Consider the following 27958-nt stretch of genomic DNA (forward strand, 5'->3'; position numbering starts at 1 on the left):
GTAATGTCCCATATGTGTTGAGTGAATAAAGCAAATGAAAGGGAAATCATTTTATATGGTTATGTGGTTAGATTGGATATACTTCTAAGAGAGTAAAGAGATGTAAGTCATTAAGAGACTTACTCATGTGTGTATTTACTTATTAAACAGTGACCTGAGTCAGGCAGGCTCAGTTGCTCATTCTCTCCCCCAGCTTCCAGGTAGTGCCCCCACGTGGGAAGCACAGAGTCAACATAGGTTGAATGTTTGAATGATAAGATCTCCTATGAGACTTCTTCCTCATACAGCTTATCAGAGTACAGGGGTACAGTATTAAAGGAATCATGAGGCAATGCAAATAGGGCTTCCAAACTGTATTTCCAAGTGCTTTACCGAAACATCAGCCTGGGTGGACTAGGTTCATCTCCCAGGGACTCAGATGGCCCTCTTTAGAAGCTCTTCTATTCTTGTTTTTCTCTTTCCCTGCCTGCCACCTCTTCCTGCTCCTCTGAAAAGAAGCATGCCACACAACAATGGAGAGGTTTTCCACATTAGCCTTATGGCCAGCCAGCCACTTCTCCTTGTTTGTCTGTTTATACAGTCTCCTTGGCAACGTGAAGTAGAAGTAGATATTTTTTGTATCTCTGACTAGCAGGTTTGGTTTTCCCTTTGTCTGAAGCTTATCCACCTCACACACCAAGTTTTTTCTAGCGAGATTTTTTTAAAAAAACATAGAATCATTTCACGCCCTAGTTATTTTAGCAATACCCTAATGAGACAGCCAGTATTTTTTTTTTTTTTTGGTTGGGGGGGAGGTTCTTAAACTACAAAGAAACTCCTGACTGAGTAAAACATTTCTTTCTTAAAATTTGCTATTTCATTCTTCCTGGTAATTTCAGTAGGTTCTATAGATCTCTACACATCCTGCGTGATGCCTTCATGTGATGGCTCGAGAGGCCAAGGACCATGAAGCAAACAAAACTAAAAAACCCTAAGTAGGGATCAAATTCTCACCTCCCTTAGTTCTAGGGTCAAATCAGTGAAACTACTGAACAGCCATAGTCACTTTTTTGCATGCAAATATACTTAAGTTATTTCAGCTATATTGTGCTGAAGTACTCCAGGAAAACATCCCATTTGTCCCCAGGCTACAAATGAAATACAGGCCATTGGGAGACTTGAACCATAGTGGTACTCTTGATTAGAAGAAAGTTTCTTCAGTAGCAGATCATTACAGTGACAACCAAGTCATACTCCCTAGGTACCTCTGGTGAAAAGATTAACATTAATAGGACCAATCAGTCTTAACCAGGGTGTGCATCAGAATTATCTGGGGAGAGTTTTCCAAACACATAAGTCCCACTCTGGACTTAGACTCTCCTATCCTGGGACCAGAGCATGTGTATATTGAAATTTGTCCAGATCATCTTTGTGTAACGTGACAGTTAATACTCACTGATTTAAATGACAGTGGTAATGTTGAGCACCTATTATTTGCCAAAGTATTAGATTGTTTTCTCCACTTAGTACTTATAAACTCTTTATAGTGAGTAAATTATTCTCATTTTCTAGATTAAGAAACTGGACCTCAAAGATGTTAAGTAAATTGTTACATGGTGGTAAAGCAAAAATTTTAATTTGGCTTAATTCCAAAATTCTTAATCACCTTACACTATATTAAATTTCTCCCCCCAAATAATAATGTAATTCTTAAAAAACAATTGTTTGTATTTCCAGAAAATTTTTATTCTGATAATATATCTTAATATTCATCACAACTTTAGTTGAGGAATTGTTTCTAGGTTGTTAAATCAGGGTACAAAACAGTGGCTTGAATTCCTTAAAAAATATCACACACACACAAAGATTTTGAGAATAGATAAGTAGATCGATAAATTTGCATGTTTACTTCTTAATATAACTGCAACACCTTTCTTTGAAGCAACCATTGCTACTTATCAAAATGCTTTCTTTTTTAAACTAAAATCTGCAGATTGAATATCTATGAGTCACTTCCAGTGAAGTCGCCACCCTTGTCTTAAACAAGATCTGGGTAGATAATCAGACCAGGAAGCATTCTGAGTCACATAATACATTATAGTTTGTCAATATTCACAGGCTTTAAATGATTCTTTGGCAATTTTTTACTACCTACAACATGAAAAATGTGTTGCAGTTATTCAAAACAATGATAATATTCACACTGATTTTTTTAAGTAAAAAAAAAAAATTATAAAGCCAAACTTTTTAAAGCTTGAATAGTTTTTGGAGGAATCATCTGGAGTAGTGCTTCACAATAGGGTGGGAGTGGGAGAAAGAAAACACCTCTTCTCTATTCCGCCACCGTCTTGGAGACTAACCGGGTAAGGCCCAGGCAGGCCTGTCAACCCATTTGAGAAGCATTGTGAGTTATGAAAATATTATGGAACATGGTGAAATATGCAAGTGAACAGAACCAAGACTGAACTTTGAAAACCACTGATGTAATGGGAAACACATTGTTCTGGTTTTTTAGCATTTATCCCAAGTAAAGACTTAAAATTTTTGCCACCAGTGACCTACTTATTTCAAAAGGTTTTGAAGGAATCTACTCTCAATGTGGATGGACACTGATAGGTGAATAAGGCTGTTCTCCATTTGACAGGCCTCATATCAGAGACATTTCTAATGAACTAGCAGCAGTTCTGAGAGGTTCAACACCAAACTGATTGATCTGCTTAAGTTTTCAGCGTAGTAGTGCAGAACTTAGCTTGGTCTCCTTCAGCAGACATTGTTTAATGTAAAAAGAAAATAAATTCAACCGCTTCTAATGTCATGAGAAACACTGAAGGAGCTATAACTCCATCACTGGAGCAATAGAGTTTTGGGGAAGTTGGCTTTCATTGTGTGTTCGTTTCCTAGAAAGAATTACAGCAGGACACTGAGGACCCTGTGGTTATTGGCAGGCTGATCACATCTTCAACTCTGCTAGTCATCCTGTTCTCACTGAATGTCCCTAGAAATAAGTGGAATCAAAGTAAAACACATCATTGGGCGTAGATTTGCTGTTTGTTTGTTCTGAAATTGCTTGTGGCCTAAAGGTTTACTTTACAATGAATAGACAAATAATACAATCTCCAAGATTAGAAGTAGGCCCTAGCTGGTTTGGCTCAGTGGATAGAATGTCGAACTGTGGACTGAAGGGTCCCAGGTTTGATTCCAGTCAAGGGTACATGCCTGGGTTGTGGGCTTGATCCCCAGTAGGGGGCGTGCAGGTGGCAGCCAGTCAATGATTCTCTCTCATTATTGATGTTTCTATCTCTCCCTCTCCGTTCCACTCTGATACACACACACACACACAAATATATATATATATACAAAAAAAGATTAGAATTAGATTTTCTCTATCAGTAGCCAGTAGTCTTACCTTTAGTCTTAATTTGATTACAAATATAATTAATTTATGCCTAAACTACATATCATGCAAAAGATTTTAATATAGGCTGTTAAACCTAGAAAAAAAAAAGACTCTGATATTTATTATCTCCTTCAATAGGGAAACCTTTAAAGTGGGGAAACCTTAAAATCAATTCCAAATGACTGGAAAAATGCACCTGAGAGTTGCTACTTTATTTATAATCCACAGCCTGGAACATTCAGTTCTCTTAATATGCCTTAAAGTCATTAAAAACTTTGAAAATGTTCTTTATACCCTTGGAATGTGATTTATTAAAATGGTATAAATATTTTCAGTGTAATAGAGAACTAAGATTATTTAAAAATTCAAGCTCTTTGTTTTAAGGGACTCAGAATCACTATCTTCAATCAAGTTTGAGGTCAGAGAGCAGACACTTACAAACTATTGTTGGAACATTTTATTGAGAATTCAGCATAGCTCACATAAATTTATTTTTGCCTCTGAGTCTATTACAGGTAATAATGGAAATAGCATTGAACATGGAAGCAGAGAATCTATATTCTAATCATAGTTTTGACATTGATTAACTATAAGACTTTGCAAATCATTCAACTTCTTTGTATTTTGGTTGGATTCTTGACCTCATCTTTAAAAAGAGGGCTGGAGGAGATAATCCCTAAGGTTCTTTTTCTCTTGTAAAATGTAATTCATCTATACATTTTGTTAGAATTCTATGTGCAAATTTGTATTTTCTGTTAGCATATTACAAAAAAAATTAAAACACAGCCATAAGCTGGAGTGGTTAGAATATTTGTCATTTGAGTGTTGGCCAGTATAGCTAATGTGACATATATGCCCTGAGCCTTTTCTCCCCCTCGTTTTTGTAACACCGCCTGGTGCTCTAGCATAGGAGAGAGTTATTTAAATAATCACATTAGTTAAGTCCATGCCTTGCACCCATCCCTATACACACACACACACACACACACACACACACACACACACACATACACACACACACCACTTTGCTCTGTTCTAATATTGTTTTGGTCAAGCTTCTTTCCATATTCTGAGACTGAGCATTTCCAATCACATGGAAAGTGAAGTAAAACAAGGCCCCTCTGCATTTGGCCTACCCTGGGGTCAGACCCATGGTGGGCCTAAGCTGAGCAGTGCCTGCACCTGCACCTGTAGTGCTCTCTGGGGCTGTGGGCCTCTCTATTCCAGGCTGTAGAAAGCAAGTGCCCTGTGCTTATAAAATCCCCCAAGGCTCAAAGTCTTAACATAGTTAAGAGTCAATTCTAAGGCACCAACTCCCCGGTTCTGCCCAGGAAGATGGCCAAATTCTGCTCTGACATTTATTTATAGGAAATATGCATGGCCTTTCCCCTCTAGCGTGTTTTCACACTAAAATGATTGTATCCCATCCTTTAGATACTACATTTCAGAATGTGGGAGGAAAGACGGAAGGATCTGAGGCAATAATGGAAAATGCTCACTTTTTTTTTTTTTTTTTAACAGAACCTGTTAGAGCACAAGCTTTTCCAGGCACTGGCAGCTAAACTGTGTTTGCACAACCCTAATCACCTCCGACCATTTTCCTTTAAAGTGATAAAGTTAAAAACAAATTTAAAATTTTCCTCTGAGGTAGCATCATAGAAGCTGTGTACAAAGAGAGAGTATTTTTAAAATTGTTATGTTTAAAAGACTGCAAACCTCCCATGAACAGCCTTAGTATGAAAGCATAACAAAGCACCATGCATTCACCATCCACCTTCTGAAGCAAATGAAATAGCATGATCTTCTTTAGAAAGGTCTTTTTGGAGGGCAGTGTTGAGATACAACACACTCAACTGGCAGATCTTAGAGGCAGGATGTACAGGGCAATCGACTCCTGAACAGACTGCCCAGCCCAATGCCGGTGCTACACCACTGCTATCTGAGGTTCTGCTGAATGAGACTCAAGGAAGAACTGCAGTGGAGAAAGTCTGCCTTGGGGACTAATTGGGAGCATGTACAATGACCCACACTAAGGAAAACCCAAGGAGAAGAGTTACTGGTATGTTGCCCTATTCGACTCTGGCCAAAAGTTGCACAATGGCAGGGTAACCCCAATAAAAACAGGCATTCTTGGGTGGAGTCATGACCATGGTCCGCATATTTCTCCTGTTCAGAGCCTGTTTCTAAAGCAAAGTCTGGATGGATGTGGATCATGTGCGTGTAGTGTGGGTAAAACCACCCATAACCAAGAAGTGCAGCTATGAAGTCTCTATCTGAAGTGTTTGCTTTAGTTTTTTGTTTTGTTTTGTTTTTTCTTCATTTGAACTTATGTGTACAACTTAAAACTCAAGTTATTGCCTAGGCAGGAAAAGAAGCACATAAAATCTGCTAGCACTCTTAAAAGAAGAGAGGTTCATTGAAAAGCTATTTTATAAACCAGTCCAAGATAGGTCATATAGCCTAATTATTAAAAATCATAAGATGCTGAGACAGATCTATAGAGTCCAGGCTCAGCTACTAACTAACTGTGTAACCTTGAACAAATTGCTTGATTTTCATAAAACATTAACTTCCTCATTCATAAAATTGGTTTTCTGGAATAAAATCATATAGATATAGATATAGATATAGATATAGATAGATATAGATATAGATATAGATATAGATATAGATATAGATATAGATATAGATATAGATATAGATATAGATATAGATATATCATTCAACATATCTCCGATACATAATTATAACATTTTATTACATATTATATAATAATATATGATATCATTGGAGCTTAGAAACCAGACATGATGTCTAATTAGGGACATTTGGCATGATTTTAAAACCTTTTCTTTGTGTTTTTAATCACAATATGTATCACAGGAGAGCAGCAGATAGTGCAGAGAAGGAATAATTATTTTTTAGAGTCAACTTTATAAGTACGATGAAACCAAATGAAAGTATGACTGCAAGGACATGTTTGGTTTGGTTTGGTTTCTTCTGCTAAATTAGGTGAGTCAGGTGGGTCCTGTACGTCACCGGTCTTTTCCAGACTGAAACAAGCAGGTGCGTACAGCATAAAGTCAGAGTGTGTGAAAATTGTACCTTGTCACATTTCATGCTTGCTAAATTGTCCTCCCAAGCACTGTCCTGAGAAAAGCCCATCAATCCACTTCAGATCTGCACATTGTTCTTCCCAGGTAGACACTTGGCCTTTTACTGTGAATTTGTCACAGGAGAAAAAAATGCCTTGAACATATTTTTTAATCTACAGACATTTGATGTGACTACGTAGTATGTGTTGGGAGCTGGAAATGGGGTATCAGAGGGATCAGGCATAGATTATCCTCCAGACTAAAGAGATGGGTGCCATATTGGGAGACAAGTCTGTCCATAGAACAGCACGGAGGGTGGAATCCCAGGCCTTGTCTATGTGCCACTTCCATAAGACTATGTTGGTTAGAGGGGGAATGATTCTCAAGTTATACTGAATTCCTCTTCTTTTGATATTTTTATGATCTTAACGTATGGGGCATATCATGGCCACTTCAGGTTGCTCAGTTATATTGGTTGCCTATTTTTAACATAGCCATTTATATTACACTTTCAAGATCCAGGAAGCTACCTTTGAACACTGCAAATAGTCAAGTGGTCTTTGATGTACTAGAATCCGTATCACTTGGCAAATATGTACAACAGACGTTTTTCTAGAGAATGAGCGTGGAGAATGCTATCCTCCAACCAGACTTTCCCTCCCTTTATTAAACCCACAGGCTCATGCTGGGCTCCAGCACCTCTTTCCTTGGTGGGAAGAAGCCTGTGGATTTCAGCGGTGGCCCCCGTGGCCGCTGCGCAGTGTGACTGATCTCTACTGATTTCCACGAGGCTGGCTGGGGCGGCACTCCACACAGAGCAAAAGCCCAGCTGAAAATTGAGGGAGCATCTGTTCTTTTAAAAATACCCGGCATTGGGAAAAGGCCTTGATCACTCATAGACAGGCTGAAAGTGAAGAGTGCTTTCTGTCTGAAATTTTTTTACTTTTTTTTTTTTTTTTTTTGGTTTTTCATATCATGTACCACACTTGTGTCTCTTCCGCTCCAAAAACAACATTCTCTCACAGCATTTGCCAGGGAAAAACATGAGGTGGAAAAATCAGAGTAACGTCTTCCCTTAGGGTAAGATTATACAGGAAAAGTCATTGGACAGCTCCCAGCCTGGGCTTCATAGGTTGGCAGGAAAGACTGACGTTACCTTCACTGTGTTGAGAAATGTAAAGAATAATATAGATGGGAAGTGCTCAGAGCAAGGCTGCTCCCATAGTAGGTGCCCAACAAATGCGGATGTTTAGCCTGCGGCCCTGTTCATTAGCATTGACTCTTTCGTCTCTACCTCCCATCACTGAATCCAAGAGCCCACAGCTTCTGCTCACTTTCTAGCTCACTAGTGAGAGGGTCTGGAAGGCTTCAACATTTCTACATAGGACAGCTTAGAGGGAGCCGTCTAATTGGAATGCAATGCGTGCAGCTGTGTTTTCACAGTACTTTCCGTTAAATTGCTCTAATGTTCATTTTTTTATATCAGAGAAGGGGGCTGCTGATGGAGAGTTGGACCTCCACCTCTAGAACCCTCTGCGCTCCACAATTGCTCAGAACTGTCGCCATCTGCCTGCAAGCTGTCCCCATCCTACCTGCTTTCCTCTTGCATTGCTCCTGACTCGTGTCCCCTTGAGGTTTTAGACATGATGTTTGTGTGTCCGGCACTTTAGACTCATCAAAGGGAGGCACTGGGGCACTCACATGGATTCTTCTCCCACTTGACTATTTATTTTATCTGTCAGGGGAAAACATAGATTTAGTTATAAATGTGCAGCCGAGTCAGTGTCCCTTTCACTGTGAATGAGTTTCTGAGTACCCAGGCCAGTGCATCACAAAGGAGAAATGCAAAACCCCAAGAAATCTCCAGTGCTGAGGTAGCATCACCTTGCTTTGTTCTGTTCCTAGAGTGAGCTTATGGGCATCGAGCTCCATTTGAGTGGATTTCTTAGGTCTAAAACAGGTAAAGCCAACCCTAAAGCCATGATGTCACTACCTCTTTAAATATTGAATTTAGAGCTGGTAAAATTTTTCTACTTTCTTTTCATGAGTTGAAAATAACTCCACTGCGTACTACATTAACTTGGTCTGAACGTTGAGGGATGTCCTTCTTATCTAGAGCATCATAGCTCCTTTATATGGAAACTAAGAGCTGTGAGATGCGTTTTCAGTGGCACTAGCCCTGCTCTTACTGGCATTCAGCAGCACTTATATCCACATTTGTTGAAGGAATGAATGAATGAATGAATGATTTGTTGTTGTTGTTTTTTAAATATGTTTTTATTGATTTTTAGAGAGGAAGGGAGAGGGGGAGAGAAATAAAACATCAATGCTGAGAGGGAATCATTGATTGGCTGCCTCCTGCATGCCCCACACTTGGGACCCACCATCGACCCAGGGATGTGCCCTGACCAGGAATCGAACCATGATTTCTTGTTTGATAGGTCGGTGCTCAACCACTTAGCCACACCGGCTGGGCTTAATTACATTATAGATCTCCTCAAAGATCCCAGATTTGGAAAGATAATCTCAATAACTGTGGAACAAAAAGCAGAGGCCTCAATAGCTTTGCTTTTATAAAAAGGGAGATGGCACAAAGTTTGTCTTTCTAGTCTGGCTAACTTTGCTCAAAGACACAAACTGAGTCTTTTTTTCCCTAAGCAAGCCTGAAAAGTCTTGAAATACAGTCCTGGTTGCATCCCTCTCTGTCTCCTGCTATTATTGAGTAATTAAAAGCACAGCAACATAACATTTCTGGCCCTTGGTTTGCTCCCACTAGGACTGATAAGTGATACTGGGAGTAAATGTTGAGAGAGGTGCCTGATGCAAAGAAGCAGGGACAGCTGTTTTCCTAACGTTTTTAGGCCTTTGACATTCAAAATGGCATCTGCACCACTATGTTTCCTAAGTAGAGCTTCACAAAAGGAGACTTGAGTTTCTGGGCGCAGCTATTGTTTTTGTTAGTGGATGGAGATTTATAATTATGCCCTTTTTTTCTCAGAGCACAAGGCACAGGGAGAAGCTATATAAACACAGGCAGCATGAGGGGGTGGAGGGGACCCAGAACAATAATGAGATTACAAATTACACAAAGCAATTTCACCATGAATGAAATAAGCTTTATTTGCAAATATGAAGCGCAATGTAGACTTTTTACTGTTCTGTTTTAGTTTGTTTTCCGAAATGATATTTACAAAGAGCTAGACAAGCCTACTTAAACATCATTGATGTTTTCAGTTCTGGCTTGTGAAATTCTACTGGACTCGTTTCTTCTAAAGGTTCTCATATACTCTCTCTCTCTCTCTCTCTCTCTCTCTCTCTCTCTCTCTCTCACACACACACACACACAGACACACACACACACACACACACACATACACACACCACATCCTTTTCAGTGCCTAAAGAAGTCATAAAGCATTGCTTCTATATATAACAATATATGTAGTCAAATATTCATTTTGAGGGAGTCTGCTCAAAGTCAATAGCAAGCTACAGGAAATAGATCAAATTGTTGAGTAGAACATGGCTTGAATTGTAGAATTGTATATAATTACTCTTTTTTCTATTTTATTTTTATATCTTTCATCACATATATTCAACACAAATATATTAATTTTATAATCAGGAAAATAAAACTACACTTATTTGTCTAGTCTCACTAGATTTGAACAGATTTGCAGATGTCTATATTGCAAAAGCTCCCAGTCCTCCCTGGATATGAAAGGTGACAAGGCACTCTCAGAGTCTGCAGAGTCCTTCCTTAAAAGTAGAGGGTTTGGCACACATGTCTCCAGCTCTGACTTGGGCCTACAAGGGACCACCTTCGCACCCTGCCTTCTCTATCATGTGGAGAGTAGTTTTCAGAATTTAGAAGGACAGATAAGTTATTCATATTTCAAACCTGGGGGATGGCAGAGAAGAGGTATAAAGGGAACTAATATGATAGCCTGCTATCCCCCATGTGTTTGACTCATGCTGTGTCTTTTAATACCTGTGAGGAAGGAATTCATTATCTCTGTTTTAAAAATGACACACTTGTGCCCAGCCAGTGTGGCTCAGTGGTTGAGCATTGACCTATGAACCAGGAGCTCACGGTTCAATTCCCGGTTAGGGCACATGTCCGGGTTACGGGCATGATCCCCAGTGTGGGATGTGCAGGAGGCAGCTGATCAATGATTCTCTCTTATCATGGGTGTTTCTATCTTTCTCTCCCTCTCCCTTCCTCTCTGAAATCAATAAAATATATATATATTTGAATGACAGTGTGTGTGTGTGTGTGTGTGTGTGTGTGTGTGTGTGTGTGTGTGTGTGTACATATAGACATACTGGAACAATATACCTGGTGCTTAGAAAATGATCAAGAAATGTGTATGGAATGAATTATCCTAGTAATATAGATCTATATAAGTTCCCATATCTTATATATCTGTATGTTTGTACAAAAGAGTGTTTATAGTGCACATTCCCATGCAAACACATGAGTGACAGAGAGAGGGCTCCTCTGAGGCTTGCCGAATAGGGCAGGAATTTTTTCCTTTACTGCCACAGAGGAGTTCAATTCAAAAACTCCTCTTAACCAACCCAAATAATGGCCTTTCCCAGCTGCAATGTTACATTGGGTCCAGTTCAAGTGCCAAAAGCTTAGCCCAGAGGAAGCCAAAACAATCACATCGTGATCGGTGAGAGTATTTTCCACCCAGCAGCCCTGGATGACACACTGTCTCGGGGACCTCCTAGAGCCTGGGAGTCCTCAGCTCTGCCAGGGACTGGACACCGAGCCTGCTGCTCCATCAATCTCAATGAGAGTTACATAATAAAGACTTTCAGTCTCTGGAAGTACCCACTTCCCAGTCATAATTTATGACCAACAGGGCTTTCCCCCAGTATAATGCCATAAATATGTGCTCAAAATAATATACTAGTGTCCCAACCATCATCAGGTAGCTTTACGCTAGGCCCCGTCCATGTGTTTCCCAGGCTCTTGGAGGTGAACACTGGTTTCACAGTTGACTTTATTATGAGCCTGGGATATTTGATTCAAAGGATTTCAGAGTATAGAAGAGGTGAAGCAATGGTTACAAATCAAGAAAACATTCTCTTCTTGCATTACATTAAGGTATTAGTTCAGTTTTCAAGGTACAAAATAGTCATCCCAAGGCAATCAATATATTTAGTGGAGAGATACATCCTTTAAGGAAGAAGCTAAAACTGTGTTTCATTTAGCAAATTGGACTAGCTCCTTTGAAGACATTAATGGGCAATGAAGTCCAGATACTCAAATTCATAGCTTAACGTCTTCCCTTCATGAAAGAATGCACCATGAGGAGGGCTCTAATTCACAAGGCAGCCCAGTGATTCTGTGTGAGGGGAGTCAGGGGCCTGAGTTCTAGTCCAGCCACATTAACTTTTGTACCTTGGACGAATCACTTACCCATTAGACCTTGGTTCCCTCATCTATAAAGTAATGGGTTTGAATAGATGTCCTTTGGGTCTCTCAGCTCAAAAATATTGTAGCTCTAAATCTGTCTATCTCATAGCAACAGAGCCCAAACATGACTGAAACAAGGAAAACTCAGTGATCTCAGTACATACCACCCAGACAGCTGATGCTCAAATATGCTTCAACCAACCGCAGGAATAGTGATTGAAATGGTCTATATTTAAGATAAACATTAAAAAGTTAGAAACATTTGGGTGTTTCATTATCTTTAAATAAACCTTCTGTATGTTCTTTTTCGTGTGCTTGACATTTCTCGACTGTTGTTTCCTTTTTAGACGAAGGTTACTGCTGTGTGGTTTTAGTCCAATATTAGTTGCAAACTTCACTAAATAATTTAGAAGCCTTCATAAATATTATTTCTGCCTCTACAATGTCATTAAAATTCATTTGGGAAACTATACCGCCTCAATAATAGAATTGCATCTTATGTTTTGGAACCATTTCCATGGCAACAATGACAGGTGCAAGTTCTGGAACATGTGTATGTTCCTTAAAAGGTTACTGCCATATCACTGTGAAGGTAAATTGTATTGCAAATAACATCTAAGTGCCTACTGTGTTCCTCTTAGGGAGAGACCAGCTTCTGTCTATATTGACATACATTAATTTCCTCCAGAATAAAAAACAATTTATAAAAACTTATTCATAAAAGGGAATCTTGGAACAATACTTGAGTTATTTTTATAGACTAGAAACTCATGCTTAACTTCATAGAATATACAGACTTAAAGAATTTAGAAGATTTACAGCATAGCTCTAACGTGGAGGATAAGCCAGTAAGAAATAGAAGAGAAAGTTGGATGGTAACAACGTTATTAGGACTGCTTTAAGAAAGGCCATTCAATTTGAGCATATGGATTAACTCTCCATTTTTCAGTCCTAATCTCTTAATCTCCAATTTCTTTGCATAGATAGATGCAGTCTAAATGGCACATCACCCTGAAAAAAAGTTGGAGACCAAAAACTGGTACCATGTTCACATGCACCCGCTCTCTTCAAATAACATCTGTCTGTAATCAGAGCAACTGTGTGGCAACTGAAAGAGGACACACCTGCCTCTATGCTTCTGAGCTCCTCTGCCCTCCATGAATACATTCCAAGGACCTACGCGCCCAAATGGAGTTGAGGGTTCAAGGAAAGCAGAGTGCAAATAGCTTTCCAGGTCATGTCCGAGCTTTCCTCGGGGTTTCTGCTTCCACAAACCCATAACTAGTTTCTGACCCTTTGTCTACCTTGACTTTAATCATCTACCACCCGTCTCAAGCCCTTTTTTAGTCTTTGTCCCTGACCCATTGCCTGCTAACACCCTCCTGGCCTGCTCTGTCTTAAGACACAACCTTATTTTGTTAGATTCTTTATCTCAGGAACTTCATTTTGTGCCTGTTCATCCCCTTCGGTATCTAGTCCAGCGCCTCCCACAGGCCAGAGTCCAGGACAGCCAGACCTGGCTCCAGTGTCCCTGCGCTGGGCCAGATTCACATTCAGACAGAAATGCTGGACAAAGAAAATAGGTCCCCAAAGTAAATTGCTCTCACAGCTGGCGCTGAAGGTGGATGCTATTGATGTAGGTGTTGCTGGCTCTCGAAGAGAAATGCACACACCCTACAGCAGCTGAACCTGAAGGGTTTGTCTTCCAAAGGAGATGTATGTGGAAGAGATGACAGAACATAATTGCCTGAAGCTCAGGGGAGGAGATCAGTGTAAGGAGCTGTGCAGAAGAATTAGAGAGAATAGTGAGGGCACCAGATTCACAACAGGTAGGAAAGCCCATGGGAAGTAAGTCCTGGAAGAAAAGGATGAGTAGTTTGACCTTGAATCAAGGAAAAAAAGATGGGGTAAAAATAAAGGACTAGACAGCCATTTCAAAAGAGACGGCCATCGTTTCACCTTTGAAGATAAAATGGGAAGATTTGGAAACTTGAGCAACCATAAAGATCTATAGATGCATATCAGGCATACCCCCCAAATTAGATGTTAATGCTAAAAGAATAATGAATATTTTCCATTTCATATATATATATACTAGGGGCCCGGTGCACGAAATTCGTGCACTGGGTGTGTGTGTGGGGGGGGGGGAGTGTCCCTCAGCCCAGCCTGCCCCCTCTCACATACTGGGAGCCCTCAGGCGTTGACCCCCATCACCCTCCAATCGCAGGATTGGCCCCTTGCCCAGGCCTGACGCCTCTGGCCTAGGCGTCCGGCCCGGGCAGCGGGAACCTGCAGTGGCAGTGGGGGGGCGCCGCAATTGCGCAGGCTCCGCCCCTGCCCCTGCAGGATGCCTCTGACTGCAGCGGCCCCGCGATCGTGGGCTCCGCTTTAGGCCCAGGCAAGGGACCCCTAGCTCCCGGGACTGCCAGCTTCGACCGTGCCCAGCTCCCATCGCTGGCTCCACCCCTACTTCCTGCTATCACTGGCCAGGGCGGAAAAGGCACCTGATTCTCCAATCATGGCTGGGGGGCAGGGCAAAGGCGGCCCCGGGGCCGCCTTTGCCCTGTCCCCCAGCTCTTAGCTCCCTGCGCTGGGTTTCTGATCACTGTCAGTGGCAGGGGGCTTCTTCCTGCTTTCCCTTTCGCCTCCCTGCATTGTGCCTACATATGCAAATTAACCGCCATCTTGTTGTCAGTTAACTGCCAATCTTAGTTGTCAGTTAACTGCCAATCTTAGTTGTCAGTTAACTGCCAATCTTAGTTGTCAGTTAACTGCCAATCTTAGTTGTCAGTTAACTGCCAATCTTAGTTGTCAGTTAACTGCCAATCTTAGTTGGCAGTTAACTGCCAATCTTAGTTGGCAGTTAACTGCCAATCTTAGTTGGCAGTTAACTGCCAATCTTAGTTGGCAGTTAATTTGCATATAGCCCTGATTAGCCAATGAAAAGGGTATCGCCGTATGCCAATTACCATTTTTCTCTTTTATTAGTGTTGAGATATATATATATATATATATATATATATATATATATATATATATATATATTAGAATCTTCAAAATTTAACTCCATTTGTGCTCTCTATTTTTAACACCACCTTTTTCAGTTCAGAAAAAAAAAATGTGCCAAGAACCAGTACTGCTGTTTCATAAGTGGCATTTGCTACTCTTCTGGAAACCTGGAATATTCCTTATCATGTGTCCTAAGACAAAGCAGGTCAGAGGGATTGTAGCAAGCAGCATCTGGTCCAGTTCAAACAGACAAGGCTTGAGAGAGGGGGCAGATCACTCAAGGTCTAGCTTGAGTTCCACCATCCCTCTCTTGGTTTGGTGATATAGTCTGTGCATTTGACTGCTTGCACATCAAAACAGGTTTGTTTTCTTTTTTTAATGTGTTTTTTTCTTTATTGATTAAGGTATTACATATGTGTTCTTATCCCCCCCATTGCCCCCCAACCCCTTACTCATGCCCTCACCCCCCTGGTGTCTGTGTCCATTGGTTAGGCTTATATGCATGCATACAAGTCCTTTGGTTGATCTCTCCCCCTTACCCTCACCCTCCCTACCTTCCCTATGAGGTTTTACGGTCTGATCGATGCTTCTCTTTGGATCTGTTTTTGTTCATCAGTTAATGTTGTTCATTATATTCCACAAATGAGTGAGATCATGTGATATTTATCTTTCTCTGACTGGCTTATTTTGCTTAATATAATGCTCTCCAGTTCTTTCCATGCTGTTGCAAATGGTAAGAATTCCTTTTTTTTTTTTTTTACCACAGCATAGTATTCCATTGTGTAGACGTACCACAGTTTTTAATCCACTCATCTGCTAATGGGCACTTAGGCTATTTTCAAATCTTAGCTATCATAAATTGTGCTGTTGTGAACATAGGGGTGTATATATCCTTTCTGATTGGTGTTTATAGTTTCTTGGGGTATATTCCCAGGAGTGGGATTACTGGGTCAAATGGGAGTTCCATTTTTAGCTTTTTGAGGAAACTCCATACTGTTCTCCACAATGGCTGCACCAGTTTGCATTCCCACCAGCAGTGCACGAGTGTTCCTTTTTCTCCTCATCCTCGCCAGCACTTGTCGTTTGTTGATTTGTTGATGATAGCCATTCTGACAGGTGTGAGATGGTACCACATTGTTGTTTTGATTTGAATCTCTCAGATGATTACTGACTTTGAGCATGTTTTCATATGTCTCTTGACCTTCCTTATGTCCTCTTTTGAAAAGTGTCTATTTAGGTCCATTGCCCATTTTTTTTATTGGGTTTATCTTCCTTTTGTTAAGATGTATGAGTTCCCTGTAAATGTTGAAGATTAAACTCTTATCAGTGATAACATTGGCAAATATGTTCTCCCATGCAGTGGGCTTTCTTGTTGTTTTGTTGATGGTTTCTTTTGTTGTACGTGTTTGTTTTCTTTGGCTTCTGGTCATACTCACCACTTGCACTTCCCACATAAATGGCAGCAGACTCCTGCATGTGGAAAAACCCCTCCCATGTGAGGTAAGCTTTCCAAAAAGACAAAGAGGTCTTCTAAATGGAGAGCAAACAGCCATCCTTTTCATTTGCTTATGAAAGTATATTTAGTTCTTGTTCTTGTAGGCTATAAAGTAAATATGGTAAAGAGCTGAACTTGACTTACATAAAAATTTGCATTAAATTTTACATTAAATATCAATATAGGATCATTCGTTGTAAGCAGCATTCAATTAATTAGCATTTTAAAGGAAAATGGAACAACATGTAGACATTTCCCATTCATTGAACCTATTATATACAGCCTTTTAGCAATCAAGTGAAAGGTGAGATGGAAAGTTATAATTGCCTCACTTGTTGAACCAAGGTTGTAAAAGAGAGCCAATCTTTATATTGTTTTACGTGTGGATCTAAATAGTGCTTCTCATTTGACCTGAAATCTAATGCCTGCGCTCCTAGGATGAAAGCCGTCCTCTGGAATGAGAATTAATGGAGTCAGGATGAGGCAATGAGGGCCAGAGCATTCTCTAAGAAGTGGGAAAGGCACAAAGTCCTAACAGCGAGAAGGCAGATATTTTCTGGCTATGTTTGGAGCTGAGGACTTGTACATAGAAGAACAGGGGCGACAAGGCAAATCCAGTAAAAGCTAGAAGAATGCACAGTGTGTCTGGACTGGCTAGGGCTCACCATCAGCCAGTATCCTTCTCATAATTATAATGGTTTGCCTTTGAGTCTGGACTCCAGGAATCACAAATCAGCTCATCTTCTAGGTCTAAGAGTTTTGGTTTAGTTGATCTCTAAGATCTTTCACAGATCAATAGTAACAACACAAAAGTTGTTACTGGTTAGTTCCTGTCCATCAAATAAGACAGAAACTAACCTAGCTCTTGGGACCAATGTTATCATCATTAGTAACTAGACTCTCTTAGATGTATATGTTTTATAGGTTCAACCTACATACTTTTTCCTAATACTTGCTTTTACACATGAGTAACTGCTCCTTAAAGAACCAAATACAGGGTACGATGGGGCAAAAGATAATGTGTGTGACACACAACACAAGTGTTACCAGGCTGTTTCCAGAGCATTTTTAGAAAAGTGTAGTCATGGGGTTGTGCTCAGAGGACCATAGTGAATCCTTCCATGAAAGGATACGGAGATGAGGCCCAGGAACCATGGCAGTTCAGTGCTGTGGAAATAGGGAGAGCTACAAGTACTGTTTGAGACATTTGTCAGTAATCTTGCAAATAACAACTCTTGATTGACCAAATGGATGAAGTTTTGCAGCTTCGTAGAAAACACAAAAGAGAGATTAATGCAAGGACAAGATCTATCAGGTTTTTTAAAAAAATGTATTTTTGTTGATTTCAGAGAGGAAGGGAGAGGGACAGAGAGGTAGAAGCATCAATGATGAGATAGAATCATTGATCGGCTGCCTCCTGCATGCCTCCTACTGGAGATTGAGCCCACAACCTGGGCATGTGCCCTTGACCAGGATCAAACCTCAACCTCCTGGTTCATAGTTCAACACTCAACCACTGAACCACACCAAGTCGGGCAAGATCTATCAGTTTTGAAAAGAATTTAGGGGTTTCTCTGATAATTGATTTTTTTAAGTGTTTTCTCTGTCTAAGTAGTTCCAAGTTATGTGATTTGTGTTCTTAAATACAAATAACTTAATTTATGGGAAAATATATTTCTCTTTAAGTGGCATTCTTATTTTTTATTCTTTCTAATTATAATTATGAAAAATGTACTCATGCAACGTATTGGGGTCAGAGGCCATTAGCTATCTCTAATTGGCACCTTTCCTTCTCAAGTTTTATGCCTGTTAACTGCACATGGAACAAATTCAGTGTATACGTGAACAGCAGCCAGGTAAACAGCTTGTTGGAACATAGTCAAAATGAAAGGTAGCAATTAGTTCTGCTTTATGGTTATGGTTATTAGATTATGCATAAAATAAATACAATGGATTAGCATGTGAACATTTTAGCATGTGATCATTATGAAATTAATTATGACTGGCACCGACTAGCCTTTCAAATAATGATGGCTTAAATGCATGAAAAGAACAGTTGCTTCCCCTTCCTTATGGTTAATAAAAAGGAAGCAATTTAGCAAGATATAATATTTGCAAGAAGAGCTGAAAAGTAAGCACCTTCCACACAATCAAGCTATTTCGCAAATAAGATCTGTAACCATAGGTGTGACCTGATTCAACCCCTCCCCCATGGCTCGGTGATACAGTCTGAGCATTTGACACCTGTGCATCAAAACACCTTTGTGCTAGCCACACATTTCTGCTTTCCACAGAGATGGTAGCAGAGTCCCATATGTGAAGAGCTCCCTGCCACCCAAACCTTTAATGGAAGACTAGAGTATGGCAGTAATGAAGTTGGCCCACAATAGAGACCTAGGGGTCTTGTCATTAAGTGAAGTTCAGTGATGCCAACCCACTACTGCCTATGCCAGGCCACACAGCAGGCCCTCTGACACCCAGGGTTGAGGGCTGCAGCCGGTCGCCGCTGCTGTCCAGTTCCCCAGCTTTGTTTCCCAGGCAGCGGCAGCGTCATGCCAACGTAGACAGCAGAATTTTCTGCAGCCTTTGCCACATCATCGTGCATCCCTCAGAGCTAAAGCGAACTCCATCTTGCTGCTTTATGCACGTGAATTCTCCGGCAAGCATGTTTGGATCTTGTTTGGTATGTATGTGGTCTGTACACAGGGGTAGTTTAAGCCGATATCTACTGCAGGAAGGAACATGACGTTATGCATATGTTGCCAAAGCGTTACACTAAGATTACATGAAGAATGACTAACTTAGGTAAGTTCTGTGTTTCATGGCAGGGAACCAGGCTTTGTCAACAGCTTTATTTAGTAAGGCCAGTGATCAAGGCAGATTGTGGCGGTATTGTTTAATTAAACGATTACATTTGGAAAGAGAAAAGTAATTTTAAGCACACATTACAAATATGCTCATTACGTTTCCTCTTGGGGGTATCCATTCACCAGCATGATCTGAACTCTGTGTATATAAAATGTGTGTGATACCATTTCTAGACTCTAAGCCCTTTGACAGCAGAAAGCAGCTCATTGTTCTCTGAGTTTCCTAAGACACAGGAACAAACTGAGTCTAGAAGAACACAGCTACCTCCATGGTCACCGTACTCAGCACCGCTCTGGCATCATGCAGAGAGCCTGGTGCTGGGGTAGGCAGTCAAAGACAAAAGACACAAACCCTAATTCCAAAAACCTCCTCAAGGAGATAAGTTAATGGTTATTTACTATCAAGGTATGATTAGGGTGTAAGAAAGGAAACAAACACTCTTGTGAGATCACAGAATATGGTATTCACACAACCCCTAACACGGCGGTTCTCAACCTGTGGGTCGTGACCCCTTTGGCGGTTGAACGACCCTTTCACAGGGGTCGCCTAAGACCATCCTGCATATCAGATATTTACATTACGATTCATAACAGTAGCAACATTACAGTTATGAAGTAGCAACGAAAATAATTTTATGGTTGGGTCACAACATGAGGAACTGTATTTAAAGGGCCAGAAGGTTGAGAACCACTGCTCTAGCAGCAGTTGGTGAGAAGGAAAATGTTAGGGAAGATATCCTATTATTTTTAGGGTCCCTGTTTTCTATGGCTAATAGTTTGGCTGTGGAGACTGTATGTGGTGACACCCATAAAACCAGATCCCATAAAGAAGTGTAAACTTAAATGTTGCATTAAAAGGCACAAGCTCCTTGTTAAATATTAAGAGTTCAAGGGAAATATTAAGAGTTCTGAGCTTGGACACCCAATCAGATCACTGAGAAAGGAGAGAAAGAGGATCTCAAAGTATAGCTATCCACCACCCTACTTAAACCTCAATAGTGAGCCCCAAGCAATGCCCTGTAGTTAAACTTTCTCTTATCATTTTCTAGCTCTTTGTTTTTCAAGAGAGCTACTTTGATACAGAACTGTGCTCGGTTTGTTTTGACCATGTTTTATTACATTAGCAATTTTTCTATGAACTAATTTTAGGATTATGCCAAGTAAAGTCCTCCAAGTAAGCATTCGGATCACTCATTAGCAGTTGGATGCCTTCATCTGCTACTCTTACGAACATTCAAGTGTGGACATGTTAGTCAAGGATGCTTCCACTTCATCTCAGAATGAAACAAAATGCAACGCAGTCTAATCCCCACACTGTTGCTCCTCCTCTGCCCCCACTGGAGGAGGCTATGGTAGAATCCAGGCTCTTTCCAGAATCCTAAGTGTCGATAGCTAACTTGTCTGTGGAGGAAAGATCCAGAGGCAAGGTCTCTATTCAGAAACCAGATTATTCTCAAGTGCCCTGCCATTCTAGGCCTTCCCTGTGCCGAGCAGCTGTGTGGTTCCTGCATGCAGCCTAATTCCCTAAGCCTCCATTTCAATTTCTTAGAGATGGCAAAGCTGACCCTTAAAATCACAGAGGTTTAGCCTTGACCGGGTGGCTCAGTTGGTTGGAGCATTGTCCTGTACACCACAAGGTTGTAGGTTCAATTCCCAGTTAGGGCACAAACCTAGGTTGTGGGTTCCAACCCTGGTTTGGGCGTGTACAGAAGTGATGATAAAAAAGAAAATCACAGAAATTTGCATACAGGAAAAAGACAAGGTATACAATGCTTCCCTACCTCCATCCTCTCTTGAGCTTGGAGCATTAATATCATTACAGAAGAGTTGAATAGACTCAGCAAGGTTAAGTTTGAATAATTTTGTTGCAAGACTAGAATCAGCCCAATATGCCATTCCTTGTCCTGCCCATCACCCAGCAGGCTCCACTGTGCTGATAAAGTAATTGTCATATCAAGGCCTGACTTCTAGAGGGAAAACAATAAAACTAACTGTCATCCGATGTACTTTAAAACAAGCAAGTAGCCAGAATAATGGGAAGTGAAGCTGACTTGTGAATTCATCATAAACCTGCATGGAAAAGAGAGTCTTGCTTATCGTCTTATTTACTTGTTTGCTAAGCTAGGGGAGCTGAGCAATTATGTAAAAGCATCAGGATTGTCTGCAGAGTGAAGTATAAATAGAGCAACTCTAACACTGGAGCTCACCATTCAAGTGCTAAACGTACTTGTCTCAGTCTAGCAACTCATAGAATGACACCAGATGAATCTGTTTATCCAAGTGAGGCCTAGGTAAAGGGTAATGCTCAGGGGTGGCATCACCAAGAGGCATCTCAGGGAGGGGCTTTCACCTCCCCTCCCCAGTCTCCATCAGCCACCCCAACCACCACCAAAACACCACAAAGAAAAATAAAGGCGAATGCAGCTTTGAGATAAATCCCTGACCTGATTCTCACATTGAGCCCCTTAAACAGGAATTATGTATCTTCCATTGGGTATAAGAGATTCTGCATGATTTAGTATCATCCTTGAATCTATCCCACCTCCAGTCCCTTTTCCCCAGTCACCACATTCTTTTGTTTAGAGAGAAGGGGAACGAAGAGAGGAATGGGACAAATGTCATTGTCTGGCCAGGAGAAAATTGGCAGTAGCCATAAACATGGCAGAAAGAACTACTACTTTTTGAGCACTACTTTGTGCCAGGCACTATTTTAACATATGTATTCTCATTTAATATTCAGATGCAATTTGACATAGTATCTATCATTCCCACAACACAAATGAGGAAACTGAGACTTAGCAAGGTGGCATGCCCATAGTCACACAACTACCCAGAATCAAAACCAGTGCAATGCGAATTGCCATGCTCTTTTCTGTATACCCTGCCTCTAGCAAATATATTCCTTTTTCTCCGAACAGTCACTCATAGGATAAAGTAGAATACAGTTGAAAGTCCTCTGCTTATCTACTCAAAAACTCAAGGCTTCAAGCCTCCAGGGGAGCTGTAATATTAAATGGAAAAACCAAGGAAGCAGAAATTATAGACCCATGTTCTAGTCCTCTGAACTTCACTTTCACCTTCTGGAGAACACAGGGTAATATTCCTGCCTCAAAGAGTTGTGAGAATTAAGCAGGTCGTTCGCAACCCTGCAGTGACTCAGAATCATAGCTTTAAGAAAGTACACTTGCCTAGCGCTAACCCAAAGCCTAAGGAATCCGATTCCCTAGTGGGTTGGTGGGTTGGAACATGGAGGGAACTGTGTATTTTTTCGTTTCCATGGATGATTGAGTTGTACAGCCATGACTGGTAATCATTGGATTAGATGAGGTATGTGAACCTCAAACCACTGAGCCCAGGGCCAAGCACATACTAACATGTTCTCCTTCCCCAGCTGTGATTTCTTTGACACTTCATGGGATTCTGCTTCCTTTCTCATGAAGTGATGGTGTGTAGTTCTTGGTATCTTCCAGTTCCACATAGTAAGTAAATTAGGGGCCTTTAGGAAGACCTGATTCCCAGAAAATCTCTATGAGAGGCAGGTGTATCCTTGGCTTCTCTGAATTTGTCTTTTGAAACATCTCATGAATAGAGTCTCAATCCTTTCAAACCTCCCCAGGGCCCCAAACTACCTCTATGAAAAGATAGTCTCAGCTCATTCTCAGTCTACACCCTCACTGTTCAATGAAGAGAGTAAGGTGCTAAGTGAGAGGTAACGGTGACGCCATCTCATGACAATTAGCTGTCATTTCCCTGCCCAATAACATCATGCCTGAGTCCCTACAAATGTGTAAATTCCAGCCCCTTTAATATCTTAGCAGGAAATGGATTTGTGGCTAAGCTACACCAGGCCCACATCTCTTAGGTGGTTACCTGTGCAATTTCTGGTCAAGACCCGCTCTGATTCCGGGAGGCCCATTCCTGCTTTGTCTCTGCTGGTTGCAGAGACAGGGCAAACTTCTTGCTCATCTTCCCTCCCTTCTCTTCTTATGTTAGAATATGCTCACTTCTAATATACTTTCAACCCAACAGATTAAGGAAAATCTGTTCTTGTGATAAAAATATTTACTTAATGGAAACGAATCAAACCGATATTTAATTATTGGCATACATAGCCCAGTGCTTGCTTTCCTGAGGCCAACATTTAGTACATTAGCTATTGTGATGTAGTGATCAATAGAGCACCAGAGACTAGCTGCAAATGTGTCTCTACCCCCATCCCAATTAATTCCCAAAACCCAGGGAGAGAGAGGAGGCATAAAGAGGTTTAATTTATCCCTTAGGAAAAATAAAGCATTCGAACAGCAATGACTAATACTTAAGAGCACTCAGATGTCCTCTTAAGAAAATGCTGTATTTTTTTTAAACTGTTAACCAGAAAGGGGGCTGTTCCCTCCTTCATCCCATCTGAGCCTGTTACAGTTCAGCATCGTTTCTGTAACCACCAGGCAGCCTGTTAGGAAAAGGATGAGCAAAGAAGACCAGGGAAAAATGAGATGAGTGCAGAGAGCTCTAAGCCAAGCAGAGTTTTAACCCCCCTGCCCCCATACCCATGCCCTAAAATAGATGCAAAACTGCACATGCTTATGTTTCATTGGCTGGGTTAAGAGTTAGCAGGAATTAATAGCTGAGTGCCTTTTTCTTAATGGAAGTACTGCTTTGTCAGGAAGATAAAAAAGAAGAGCTGTGAGATTAAACCAGTCTCCAGATGAGCTGGCCAGCAAGTGGCAAAACAAATGCATGAAGGCCCGTGTCCGGGGGGCTGCCAGGTTTAGGGCCCTCCCGACAGGCACCTAAAAGGTGATGGCTAAGCACGCAGCTTAGGCCTGACTCTAATGACCTCCCTTTAGAAAGGGTGCTGTTCTTGCCTCGCTCAGGAGATGAAGGGGCCACGTTAGAGATTTCTCAGCTGTCAGACTTGGCTCTCCCATGGAAGCCCAGATGAGTACAATTATTTTTCTCTTCCTTCCTAACCTCCCTTTCCTTTCCATCTTCTTCTCGTCACTATTTGTTTTCCTTCTCCTTCCCCCCTTGTCTTTCTCCTCTTCATTTGTCTCTTTCTGTTTCTTCTTTTTCTTTAAGGAAAAACCTATTCAGTCACACTGAGTATTCTCTTTCCCAGGCTCATTGCTAGCCAGTTGTAAGGCCATAGCTTCAAAGATACAAAAGCCAAGGGACATTGGCCTCATTCGCCTGAGATGAAAAACTGAGGCATGAAATAGTGATCCATCGATCTCAGAAAAGAGAAAAGTAATCTTATTTACCTGGTGCAGTTTCAGTCAAATTCTGCCTAAGCAAACTTTGACAGAAAGATATACTGATTAAAAACGTATGTATATAGTAGAAGGGAAGGTCCAGTGGACCTAAATCACAATTTCCAAGTTGTCTCATGGATAAGAAACTGAATTGTAATAACATCACTTAATGCACATTAAAATACTGATTTGACTCCCATATGACTATTTACAAAACTTAAAAAAATAAAAACATTCTATTTTACGGATGTGTCATAAGCTGAAGTAACTTTAAAGACCTTTACTGTTAAATATGTGAACAACTGACTAGAATGAAAGGATGGAGGAGAGAAAAATACCTTTTAATAGTGGTGTGGGAGGCCTTTTTTAAAATGTTGATAAATGCTGTTATATATCAGAAAGCATCACTGAAGGAGACTTCAAGGGTATGTTTCAACCTCATTTCTCTTTCTCTGGTTTGGAATACGTTGGCAAGATGGAATTGGACAGAGAATTTCCCATGTCTCCAGTGATCTCCTAAGGGTTGAAGAGAAATTGCAGACAACGTTACCAATATTTTGAAACGTTTAGGAAGAACTCCTTGCTCTCCTACTCACAGCAAACTTTGCCATGTGCTGACAGGAGGGAGTGAGGCAACTGCCGGGATTACTTCTTGTAAGCCTCAGCTAGTTTCTGAATTTTAGTTTCGTGCAGGGAGCCTACAAGGTCAAGTGGGAGCTGCTTATTTGCCCTTGCTTCTCTACTGTTCCTCCTCTGTGTGCACACACCTCTCCACGGCCTCACCCCTCCCTGCATCCCTGTTGTAAGGGGCACATAGCCTGGGTTCCCCTACACTAGCAAAGTCTTACAGGTCCTCTTTCCTCCTTAACTTCTCCAACAAAGACTTGTATGACTATGGCGCTCATATAAAGACCCAGGAGGCTGATCCAAGGTACAGATGAAAACAGGATTCGAATCTGATGGTTATAGAAGGAAAGCCCAGTTTCCTCTGATGCACAGGCAAATCTTGCTTTCCAAGTCTAACTCAGTGTAAGTTAAAAAAAGCACTCTGGGGTAACTCCCTGCCACAAAAGCTGGGCACCCGGCCAGGACACTGTGCTGATTAGCCTCAGGGTGAGCCAAGATTCCCAGAACACCCGGTCAGCATTTTTCATCCAAAGATGGGGGTGTCCTGCTGAAGTCTAAGAGAGAAGAAACAAGGTTACCCATCTCTGCAAGCCAGGAAGTTAATTGATTTTTCCTCCCAGAAGAATGTTTGCATCTTTTATAGAGCGCGGTAGACCCGCGATAAATGTAATCGTCCGTAAAATCAGAAAAGTACATCCGCTAAAGGCCTAGAGGATGCGTCCTCTTGTTTCCCTTGGCTCTATGTACATACCATTCAGTAAATGAAAATGTGTAATAGTAATTGTAACCTACTTGGTCAGACCAAATATGTTGTCATTCAGAAGTAGTCTTTCTAGCTGCTCCTGTTTTATTCAAAAATGCTGTGCTTAATTTATTGCCATTCCCTTATTCAAAATGCAGTACCTACACGGGATGAGTTTATCAAGGCAAAATACAACTAGATACAGAAAACAGGACTTTTTTAAATGTAAGCTTAGTAGTCCAGGCATCCTAATAGCAGAGGAGAGAAATACCGATAAAGTGAAATTTAGATCCAAAGTGGTTGTTAATGGAAATTTTCATTAATAACTATGCCAGATTTGTAAGCTAACTGTCATTCAGGGTTGCAGGTGGAAATCAGATTTGACTTGGATATAACTGCGATATAACCTCCCGTGACGTTCTGAAGGCCGTGTCCCTTCACTAAACCACTGAGGCGAACTAGTAGGTACCTTCCTCCTGACATTGGTCCTGCAGGCCTGGATGCGGACACTTGCCCGCATGCAACCCATTCACCACATGTTTGTTTACTGCAGAATACAGACGTGTTCACTGTTAGGTAAAATATAAATTAAGTGTATGATTAATTTAAGTATATGATTAATTAAGTCATATTTTTCACCCCAGTTCTGTTGTCACGCAGATATAACTTAGATGGGCTTACCCAGTTATATAACTGTATGAAATTAGCATTATGTGTGTCAGTGTTGTGATTCAAATCTTCAAACTAGTGGTTTCCCAGACTGACAGGCGGGATAATTTTAGCAAAGCCTTATCTGGTCCTATTTCATTTGGCTTCTGCATTAGAGTGTAGAGGTTGGGATCCCGGTTCATACTAAAGTAGGAATGCTCTGAGCTCAGAACATCAAGAGCAGCATCAGGAACCTGGGGAAAGATGGCCTGGGGCCATATAAGCAGAAAGACTTTGAGGGCGGGGAAGTGATACATCTGAGAATCCATGCAGGATGGAGGAGAACCTGATAAATGCTGAAGCCAAGAGGAGAGGTTTAGGTCAAGAAACAGCACTAGGAAGGCTTCAGTGGTTCTCAACCTTCCTAATGCCGTGACCCTTTAATACAGTTCCTCATGTTGTGGTGACCCCCAACCATAAAATTATTTTCGTTGCTACTTCATAACTATAATTTTGCTACTTTTATGAATCGCAATGTAAATATCTGATATGCAGGATGCATTTTCATTGTTCACAACCCACAGGTTGAGAACCGCTGCTTAGATGTCAACCCACTGTCACCTTTTGACACCTAAATGCAGATAACTTTGTCAGATACCAGCCTGGGCAGAGGAGTTCAGTAAGATCATGATAGACGAAAGGGACCTTCCATTGGTTTGGGGGCTGGAAACTATGGAATGTGATTGGAATAGGTTTCAAGAAAGATTGCTTCAGCAATTATAGGATAAAGATAATGAGAATTAGCATATGCTAAGCTCTTTCTAAGTGCCATACTCTTATGAATGCTTTAGCAGAACAAGGGAAGGCAAATATGGGAGATCTCAATATGAATTAGCACACACATAAATTAGGAAAGTATTCCTAGTACATTAAAAAACTCCTAAGACCTTGTCCAACTTTACAGCATTCCTGAATTTGAAAGAAGAGACCAGCCCAAGCTGGTCCTCAGGCAGGTGTTGGTCCTATAAAATCATTAACATATCGATAGAAACAAAAATCCTGAGACAAAAGCTGAGTTAACAGCCTGCCCTGCATGAACCGGAGAGGAAAGGAAACCACGAACTCCTAGCTGATTTCTGAGTTCTTCTGTCCCACAAATCTCAACTGCTGGGCTTGCTTTCTCTGAACTGAGACGCACCATGTGTGGTCCTGGTCTAGATTTTGTAATGAACAGGTCATTGTGATATCTACAGAAGCAGATGACATTATCCTGGACCCAAAACTAGTAGGAGCATCTGAGGGCGGCTCAGGATGAGACTTTCAGCCCCAAATATCTCTCACTTTACCCACTAATTGCCCACTCAAAATGCCTGCCATCTGCTAGTCCTTTGAATGTTGACCTGGAAATGCCCTATGAAA

General features: G+C 41.0%; 1 protein-coding gene across 17 annotated transcripts in view; it reads left to right on the top strand.

The window, feature by feature from the left end:
- SLC8A1 (solute carrier family 8 member A1) overlaps positions 1-27958 on the top strand; it is a 313327-nt gene that overhangs the window by 181415 nt on the left and 103954 nt on the right. The gene's annotated exons all lie outside the window — the stretch shown is intronic.

This window comes from Myotis daubentonii, chromosome 12, assembly GCF_963259705.1.
Source record: "Myotis daubentonii chromosome 12, mMyoDau2.1, whole genome shotgun sequence".
NCBI lineage: Eukaryota > Metazoa > Chordata > Mammalia > Chiroptera > Vespertilionidae > Myotis > Myotis daubentonii.